Below are 11,357 nucleotides of genomic sequence, written 5' to 3' on the forward strand. Positions count from 1 at the left end.
TGAAAATCCTCCATAAGAAAGCTTGCCTGTCCCCAGCAGTAAAGCTGTGTGTTATTATGCATATTTCCTGGGTGGATCTAGAGTTTTCCTAGAGTCCTGGAGAGACCACATCCATAGCTCCTACATGAGCAGAACCATGTTCCTGTCACATGAACACTCCACACTGGCCACAGCCAACTGCACCATGACTAAAAGAAATTCAGTTATGGGCTATGGGGTGGCCTAGGAAGAGAGAGGAACCCAGCAGTACTGTTCTTGTTGGATGGCATGTGGCCCCACCATTCAGAGCCCTCCTTTAGGAGCCCTCTGAATATGAGATATAGAAAGGAAATGGGCAATAGCAAGAGCAGACAAAATAGAGAGGAACAAAGTCACTTTAATGGTGCCACCTTAGAGCAGTAACATACCCAGAGGTGAGATGCCCAGAGTTCTTGTTGACTCACCATGTCTGCTTTTTATGTTGCTGGAGTAATGATTGATCCCTGAACAATGAGGCTGGACTCTGTGGTTACTGGGTTGCTTTCTTATCTTTCGTACTTTCTTGTGTATTGATTGAAACAAATAAACTCACAATAATTGAGATAACCTGACTGTGTGTCTGTTCCTTGCCATCCAGAGGGGCCTAACACACTTCCAAAAGTTACAGCTATCCCCAGGAGACTATCCTGAGAAAATAAACAGAAGCGCTGTAGTAACCATGTCTTGATTAGACGCAGACCCACATTGGTGATCTCCACAGTGAATCACCTGGATCGACTCTGCAAGTGTGAACATCAGATCGTTTGTTGCCAGATATCCTGGACTCATCGAGATAAACTGGAAGCACTGAGGACACAGATGAAAATTCATTCAGGAGATGGCTACTCCATAGACACAGAGACTGTTCGAGCTGGAAGAAAGATGAGGACTCCTGAAGCCCAAATCCATCTTTTTTTTAATTATCTGAGGAAAATGAGGCGTAGAACACACACTGAGTTAAGTGGACGCAGATGTGTTATAAATTTAGAAATTGTTTTTAAATACATATTCTGATCGACTTAATAAATGCAAAAATTGCTAATAATATGCTGAATATTTGGAGCAAGTGGGTAGTTTATAGGGATTTATGGAAGATGGAAGTCACACTGTCCCTAAGCAGTCTGACGAGGGAAGACGGGTCTTCATGTCACCATGAGAGGGATCGGAGGAAGTGGGGCAGAGTCAAGGCATACTTAGCCTGGTGTCTCTCCCTACTGAAATTGGATAGGGATTAGAAATATCAGAAGAAGGTCAAAGGCTTTTGTGTTCTGTTTCACAGGTAACCCCCTTGTAGACACTCATTCAAAAGTGAAAAGAATGCCGTAAAAACTACCATTTCATTTATGGGTTGAAAACAAAGTTCTTATTTTGAAGTTTGTCACTCAGCCAGTCAGTTTGTGGTCATGTGTATGAAAAGGATGCATAAGGTAGATCATTTATGTCTAAGGTCTGTTGATAGTCAAATCTTGCTAATTTAATATTTTCATGTAATTAGGGTAGCCTAATCATGTCACGTCACAGTGCAGTGCTTGGTTGTATGTGTCAATCTGGGTGGGTGATAGTTCCCAGGTATTCAGTAAACATTAACCTAGGAGTTGTTGGGAAGATATTTTGTAGATGTGATTAAAGACAATCATCAGCTTAAGTAAGGGAGATTGTTTTAGATAATCTAGCTGGGCCTGATGCCGTCAGGTGGAGGGCCACAGGAGCAGAACTAAAAGCATCCTGACAAGGAAGAAATACCACCTCTGGACTGTAGCACCAGTTCCTGCCTGGGTTCCTGGCTGCCTGCCAGCCCGCCCTACAAAGGAGAAGCCAGTCCTTTCCAATAAATCACTCTCTCTCTCTTCCCCTCCACCCTAATATGTATGTCTGTGCCCTACTTGTTCTATTTTCATGGCAGAACCCTGACTGATAAACATAGTAATAAGCAATCCCAAAATCTTAGTGGCTTAAAACCACAAGGTTTTTTTTTTTATTTGTATTTTTCTTTTTTTTAATTTTTCTTTTTTTTAATTAAATTAAAAAATAAAAATTTTTTTAATTTTTTATATGTACAACATATAGTACATCATTAGTTTTTGATGTAGTGTTCAGTGATTCATTAGTTGATATAACACATTTTTTTGAGTATAGTTGACACACAATGTTACATTAGTTTCAGACATAGTGATTTGACAAGTTTATATGTTATGCTATGTTCACCACAATTGTAACTACCATCTGTCCCTTTACATCTATCACCTTACACCTGTCAGAATGGTTAAAATCAAGAAGACAAGAAAGAACAAGCTTTGGTAAGAATGTGGAGAAAAAAAAAACCCTTGTGCACTGTTGGTGGGAATGTAAACTGGTGCAGCCATTGTGGAAAACAGTATGGAGGTTCCTCAAAAAATTAAAAATAGAAAAACCATATGACCCAATAATTCCACTATTAGGTATTTGCCCACGGAAAACAAAAACACTAACTTGAAAAGATATATACACCCCTATGTTTATTGCAACAATATTTACAATAGCCAAGACACGGAAGCAACCCAAGTATTCATCAGTAGATGAATGGATAAGGAAAATGTGGCATATATACATGATGGAATATTATGCAGCCATAAAAAAGGATGAAATTGTGCCATTTGAGACAACATGGATGGACCTAGAGTGTATCATGCTAAGTGAAATAAGCCAGACTGAGAAAGACAAATACCATATGATTCCACAAGGTTTATTTTTTGTTCACACTGCATGTACTTCATGGGTCAGCGGGGATAGTCTTCTCTTCGTGGCCACTCAGAGATCCAAGCTGACAGAGCCAGTATTGCTGTCACTATGCCAGAGGGGAAGGAGATTGCTGGACGGTCTTACATCAGCAAGCAATCAAACTCTGGCCAGGAAGTAACACATAACTTTTGCTCACAATAAAACAGCCACAACTAGTCACATGATTCACCAGCGTAATGCTAAGAAATTCAGTCCTATGAGCATTTCTGGAATGGTGGAAAATACAAAATATTTAATGAATAGTATGAATGACTAACATACTTAATTAGAAAAATACAAACTTACCAATGAACTTTTCATTTACAGTTGAGGACAAATTTATGAAGATAAAAAGTAAGGAATGCTTAAGAATATAAAGAATACGGACTCCCTGCTCAGTGGGGAGTCTGCTTCTCCCTCTCCCTCTGCCCCTTCCCCTGCTTGTGTTCTCTATCTCTCACTTGCTCACTCTCAAATAAATAAATAAAATATTTTTTAAAAAAAGAATATAAAGAATATAAGAATTCTAGGATCAGAATGATTCTTTAAGAAAGGATGAATGGAAACAATACAGTATACCTTAACCTTTGGTGTTGATAACCACTAAAAACAAAAACATAGTCTTAAAATTTGAGTCAGAGATGTCACCCAGCTGACTTAATGCTTAGGCAAAGGCAAAGATAATCATGGACATAAGGGGCTCAAATTGCTTTCTTTAATGTGGTCATGTGTTCTAGATATCTGTTTAGGTGAACTTCACTGTCTGCCAACATCTAAAATAACAGGTAAATAAGAGCGTCAAAAGACACAGGGTATCAAAGAAATACAAACAATTATAAGAACATATTATGAGCAACTCTATGCCAACAAATTAGATAACCTGGAAGTAATGGACGCATTCCTAGAGATGTATCAACTACCAAAACTGAACCAGGAAGAAATAGAACACCTGAACAGACCTATAACCACTAAGGAAATAGAAGCAGTCATCAAAAATCTCCCAAAACACAAAAGCCCAGGGCCAGATGGCTTCCCAGGGGAATTCTACCAAACATTTCAAGAAGAATTAATACCTATCCTTCTGAAACTGTTCCAAAAAATAGAAATGGAAGGAAAACTTCCAAACTCATTTTATGAGGCCAGCATTACCTTGATCCCAAAACCAGACAAAGACCCCATCAAAAAGGAGAATTACAGACCAATATCCCTGATGAACATGGATGCAAAAATTCTCACCAAAATACTAGCCAATAGGATCCAACAGTACATTAAAAGGATTATTCACCACGACCAAGTCGGATTTATCCCAGGGCTGCAAGGTTGGTTCAACATCCGCAAATCAATCAACGTGATACAATACATTAACAAAAGAAAAAACAAGAATCACATGATCCTCTCAATAGATGCAGAAAAAGCATTTGACAAAGTACAGCATCCTTTCTTGATCAAAACTCTTCAGAGTATAGGGATAGAGGGTACATACCTCAATATCATAAAAGCCATCTATGAAAAACCTACAGCGAATATCATTCTCAATGGGGAAAAACTGAGAGCTTTCCCCCTAAGGTCAGGAACGCGGCAGGGATGTCCACTATCACCACTGCTATTCAACATAGTATTGGAAGTCCTAGCCACAGCAATCAGACAACAAAAAGAAATCAAAGGCATCCAAATTGGCAAAGAAGAAGTCAAACTCTCACTCTTTGCAGATGATATGATACTTTATGTGGAAAATCCCAAAGACTCCACCCCAAAACTGCTAGAACTCATACAGGAATTCAGTCAAGTGGCAGGATATAAAATCAATGCACAGAAGTCAGTGGCATTCCTATACACCAACAACAAGTCAGAAGAAAGAGAAATTAAGGAGTCGATCCCATTTACAATTGCACCCAAAACCATAAGATACCTAGGAATAAATCTAACCAAAGAGGCAAAGGATCTGTACTCAGAAAACTATAAAATACTCATGAAAGAAATTGAGGAAGACACAAAGAAATGGAAAAACGTTCCATGCTCATGGATTGGAAGAACAAATATTGTGAAGATGTCAATCCTACCTAGAGCAATCTACACATTCAATGCAATCCCCATCAAAATACCATCCACTTTCTTCAAAGAAATGGAACAAATAATCCTAAAATTTGTATGGAACCAGAAAAGACCCCGCATAGCCAGAGGAATGTTGAAAAAGAAAAGCAAAGCTGGCGGCATCACAATTCCAGACTTCCAGCTCTACTACAAAGCTGTCATCATCAAGACAGTATGGTACTGGCACAAAAACAGACACATAGATCAATGGAACAGAATAGAGAGCCCAGAAATGGACCCTCAACTCTATGGTCAACTAATCTTTGACAAAGCAGGAAAGAATGTCCAATGGAAAAAAGACAGTCTCTTCAACAAATGGTGTTGGGAAAATTGGACAGCCACATGCAGAAGAATGAAACTGGACCATTTCCTTACACCACACACAAAAATAGACTCCAAATGGTTGAAAGACCTCAATGTGAGACAGGAGTCCATCAAAATCCTAAAGGAGAACACAGGCAGCAACCTCTTCGACCTCAGCCGCAGCAACTTCTTCCTAGAAACATCGCCAAAGGCAAGGGAAGCAAGGGCAAAATTGAACTATTGGGACTTCATCAAGATAAAAAGCTTTTGCAAAGCAAAGGAAACAGTCAACAAAACCAAAAGACAACTGACAGAATGGGAGAAGATATTTGCAAATGACATATCAGATAAAGGGCTAGTATCCAAAATCTATAAAGAACTCATCAAACTCAACACCAAAAGAACAAAGAATCCAATCAAGAAATGGGCAGAAGACATGAACAGACATTTTTCCAAAGAAGACATCCAAATGGCCAACAGACACATGAAAAAGTGTTCAATATCGCTCGGCATCAGGGAAATCCAAATCAAAACCTCAATGAGATACCACCTCACACCAGTCAGAATGGCTAAAATTAACAAGTCAGGAAATGACAGATGTTGGCGGGGATGCGGAGAAAGGGGAACCCTCCTACACTGTTGGTGGGAATGCAAGCTGGTGCAGCCACTCTGGAAAACAGTATGGAGGTTCCTCAAAAAGTTGAAAATAGAGCTACCATATGATCCAGCAATTGCACTACTGGGTATTTACCCCAAAGATACAAAAGTAGGGACCCGAAAGGCTACGTGCACCCCGATGTTTATAGCAGCAATGTCCACAATAGCCAAACTGTGGAAAGAGCCAAGATGTCCATCAACAGATGAATGGATAAAGAAGATGTGGTATATATATGCAATGGAATATTATGCAGCCATCAAAAGGAATAAGATCTTGCCATTTGCAACGACGTGGATGGAACTGGAGGGTATTATGCTGAGCGAAATAAGTCAAACAGAGAAAGACATGTATCATATGACCTCACTGATATGAGGAATTCTTAATCTCAGGAAACAAACTGAGGGTTGCTGGAGTGGGGGGTGGGGTGGGAGGGATGGGGTGACTGGGTGATGGACACTGGGGAGGGTATGTGTTCTGGTAAGCGCTGTGAATTGTGCAGGACTGTTGAATCTCAGATCTGTACCTCTGAAACAAATAATGCAATATATGTTAAGAAAGAAAAGAAGAAGAAGAAGAATGTAGCAGGAGGGGAAGAATGAAGGGGGGGAAATCGGAGGGGGAGAAGAACCATGAGAGACAATGGACTCTGAAAAACAAACTGAGGGTTCTAGAGGGGAGGGGGTTGGGAGGATGGGTTAGCCTGGTGATGGGTATTGAGGAGGGCACGTTCTGCATGGAGCACTGGGTGTTATGCACAAACAATGAATCATGGAACACTATATCTAAAACTAATGATGTAATGTATGGGGATTAACATAACAATAAAAAAAATTAAAAAAAAAAAAAAAAAAGACACAGGGTATCAGACTGGATTAAAAAGCAAGACCCATCCATATGCTGTCTACAATATACTCATTTTAGACCTAAAGACACCTCCAGATTGAAAGTGAGGAGGTAGAGAACAATTTATCATGCTAATGGATATCAAAAGAAAGCTGGGGTAGCAATCCTCATATCAGACAAATTAGATTTTAAAGACTGTAGTAAGGGATGAAGAGGAACTATATCATACTTAAGGGTCTATACACCAAGAAGATCAAACAATTACAAATATTTATGCTCTTAAGTTGGGAATAGCCAGTTATATAAACCAATTAATAACCAAATTAAAGAAACACATTGATAATAATACAATAATGGTAGGGGACCTCAACACCCTGCTCAAAGCAATGGACAGATCTTGTAAGCAGAAGATCAACAAGGAAGCAAGGGCTTTGAATGACACACTGGACCAGATGGACTTCACAGATATATACAGAGCATTCCATCCTAAAGCAACAGAATACACATTCTTCTTGAGTGTACATGGAACATTCTCCAGAATAGATCACATCCTGGGTCACAAATCAGGTCTCAACTGGTACCAAAAGATTGGGATCATTCCCTGCATATTTTCAGACCACAATGCTTTGAAACTAGAACTCAATCACAAGAGGAAAGTTGGAAAGAACTCAAATACATGGAGGCTAAAGAGCATCCTACTAAAGAATGAATGGGTCAACCAGGAAATTAAAGAATTAAAAAATTTCATGGAAACCAATGAAAATGAAAACACAACTATTCAAAATCTTTGGGATACAGCAAAGGCAGTCCTAAGAGGAAAGTTTATAGCAATCCAAGCCTTTCTCAAGAAACAAGAAAGGTCTCAAATACACAACCTAACCCTACACCTAAAGGAGCTGGAGAGAGAACAGCAAATAAAGCCTAAACCAAGGAGGAGAAGAGAAATAATAAAGATTAGAGCAGAAATCAATGAAATAGAAACCAAAAGAATAGTAGAACAGATCAACGAAACAAGGAGCTGGTTCTTTGAAAGAATTAACAAGATTGATAAACCCCTGGCCAGACTTATCAAAAAGAAAAGAGATAGGACCCAAGTTAATAAAATCATGAATAAAAGAAGAGAGATCACAACCAACAACAAGAAAATATAAACAATTTTAAGAACATATTATAAGCAACTATATGCCGGCAAATTAGGCAATCTGGAAGAAATGGATGCATTCCTGGAAACTTATAAACTACCAAAACTGAAACAGGAAGAAAGAGAAAACCTGAACAGATCCATAACCAGCAAGGAAATTGAAGCAGTAATCAAAAATCTCCCAACAAACAAGAGCCCAGGGCCAGATGGCCTCCCAGGGGAATTCTACCAAACATTTAAGGAACTAATACCTATTCTTCTGAAGCTGTTTCAAAAAATAGAAATGGAAGGAAACTTCCAAACTCTTTCTATGAGGCAAGCATTACCTTGATCCCAAAACCAGACAAATATCCCACCAAAAAGGAGAATACAGACGAATATCCCTGATGAGCATGGATGCCAAAATTCTCACCAAGATACTAGCCAATAGGATCCAACAGTACCTTAAAAGGATTATTCACCACAACCAAGTGGGATTTATTCCTGGGCTACAAGGGTGGTTCAACATTTGCAAATCAATCAATGTGATACATCACATTAATAAAAGAAAGGACAAGAACCATATGATCCTCTCAATTGATGCAGAAAAAGCATTTGATAAAATATAGCATCCTTTCTTGATTAAAATTCTCCACAATGTAGGGATAGAGGGAACATACCTCAATATCATAAAAGCCATCTATGAACAACCCACAGAGAATATCATTCACAATGGGGAAAAACTAAGAGCTTCTCCCCTAAGACCAGGAACATGACTGGGATGTCCACTCTCACCATTGTTGTTCAACATAGTACTAGAAGTCCTAGCCTCAGCAATCAGAAAACAAAAAGAAATAAAAGGCATCCAAATTGGCAAAGAAAAAGTCAAACTCTCTCTCTTCGCAGATGACATGATACTTTATGTGGAAAGCCCAGAAGACTCCACCCCAAAGTTGCTAGAACTCACACAGGAATTCAGCAATGTGGCAGGATATAAAATCAATGCACAGAAATCAGTTGCATTTCTATACACCAACAATGAAACAGAAAAAAGAGAAATTAAGGAATCTATCCATTTTACAATTACACCAAAAACCATAAGATACCTAAGAATAAACCTAACCAAAGAGGTAAAGGATCTGTATTCTAAAAAGTACAGGACACTTATGAAAAAAATTGAGGAAGACACAAAGAAATGGAGAAACATTCCATGCTCAGGGATTGGAAGAATAAATATTGTTAAAATGTCTATGCTATCCAGAGCAATCTACACATTCAATGCAATCCCTATCAAAATACCATTAATTTTTTTTCACAGAGCTGGAAAAAATAAGCCTAAAATTTGTATGGAACGAGAAAAGACCACAAATAGCCAGAGGAATGTTGAAAAAGAAAACCAAAGCTGGTGGCATCACAATGCTGGACTTCAAGCTATATTACAAAGGTATAATCATCAAGACAGTATGGTACTGGCACAAAAACAGACACATAGATCAATAGAACAGCATAAAGAACCCAGAAATGGACCCTCAACTCTATGGTCAACTAATTTTCGACAAAGCAGGAAAGAATATCCAATGGAAAAAGGACAGTCTCTTCAATAAAGGGTGCTATGAAAATTGGACAGCCACATGTAGAAGAATGAAATTGGACCATTTTCTTACACCATACACAAAGATAAACTCAAAGTGGATGAAAGACCTCAATGTGAGACAGCAATCCATCAAAATCCTAGAGGAGAACACAGGCAGCAACCTCTTCGATCTTGGCCGCAACAACTTCTTGCTAGACATCGCCAAAGGCAAGGGAAACAAAAGCAAAAATGAACTATTGGGACTTCATCAAGATAAAAAGCTTCTGCACAGCACAAGAAACAGTCAACAAAACTAAAAGGCAACCTACGGAGTGGGAGAAGATGTTTGCAAATGACATATCTAATAAAGGGCTAGTATCCAAGATCTATAAAGAACTTATCAAACTCAACACCCAGAAAACAAAGAGTTCAGTCAAGAAATGGGCAGAAGATATGAACAAACATTTCTCCAAAGAAGACATACAAATGGCCAACAGACACATGAAAAAAAAGTGCTCCACATCCCTTGGTATCAGGCAAATACAAATCAAAACCACAATGAGATACTACCTCACAACAGTCAGAATGGTTAAAATTAACAAAACAGGAAACAACAGATGTTGGTGAGGATGTAGAGAAAGGGGAACCCTCTTACACTCTTGGTGGGAATGCAAGCTGGTGCAGCCATTCTGGAAAACAATATAGAGATTCCTCAAAAAGTTGAAAATAGAGCTACCCTATGACCCAGCAATTGCACTATTGGGTATTTACCCCCAAGATACAAATGTAGTAATCAGAAGGGGCACTTGCACTGCAGTGTTTATAGCAGCAATGTCCACAATAGCCAAACTGTGGAAAGAGCTCAGGTGTCCATCAACAGATGAATGGATAAAGAAAATGTGGTATGTATATACAATGGAATATTACTCAGCCATCAGAAAGCATGAATACTTAGCATTTATGTCGATGTGGTTGGAACTGGAGGATATTATGCTGAGTGAAATAAGTCAATCAGAGAAAGACAGTTATCATATGGTTTCACTCATGTGGAATGTAAGAAACAGTGCAGAGGATCATAGGGGAAGGGAGGGAAAACTGAATGGGAAGTCATCAGAGAGGGAGAAAAACCATCAAAGAGTCTTAACTATAGGAAACAAACAGGGTTGCTGGAGGGGAAGTGGGTGCGGGTATGGGGTAATTGGGTGATGGGCACTAAGGAGGGCACATAATGTGATGAGTACTGGGTGTTATACACAACTGATAAGTGACTGAACACTACATCTGAAACTAATGTTGTACTATATTTGTCTAATTGAATCTAAATTAAAAAAAAAGAAATTAAAAGAAAGCAATTCCAAACATGGGATCACTCCAGTTGGAGCAAATAATTCTTTAACATTTGCCTTCCACAGTGCTCTGGCCCATCTCATCATTAGAAGTGTAGTTAAAAACACTCCAATCCAGAGAAATATTTCCCCGTGTCCCAGTAAAGGATGAACTGGAAACAGCCCAGCCCTGTCAGGTAGGCTTCCATTGGTCTCTGTCTCTGAAGTCAGATGATTTGGGATTGTTACTGCTTCCAGCTTAGCCACCTTCATTTTCAAAACCAATGAAAGATATGAACCGATAGATTAAAAAATTTTATGAACCCCAAACAAGATGAATACAAAGAAAACCACTCCTAGGCACATCATAGTAAAATAGCTAACTACCAACAACAATGAAATTAGATCTTTTAAAAATACATGTTACCCAATGTCCATATATGGTGAGCGCTGTGAATTGTGTAAGACTGATGAATCACAGACGTGTACCCTGAAACAAATAATACATTATATGTTAATTAAAAAAAAAACTTGTAAAGGGATTTTAAGTGAATATATTTAAAATGGATAAATGAATGGATAAAGAAGATGTTGTCCATATATACAATGGGATATTTATTACTCAGCTATCAGAAAGGATGAATACCCAAATTTTACATCAACATGGAT

Source organism: Halichoerus grypus, chromosome 7 (genome assembly GCF_964656455.1).
Source record: "Halichoerus grypus chromosome 7, mHalGry1.hap1.1, whole genome shotgun sequence".
Taxonomy (NCBI): Eukaryota; Metazoa; Chordata; class Mammalia; order Carnivora; family Phocidae; genus Halichoerus; species Halichoerus grypus.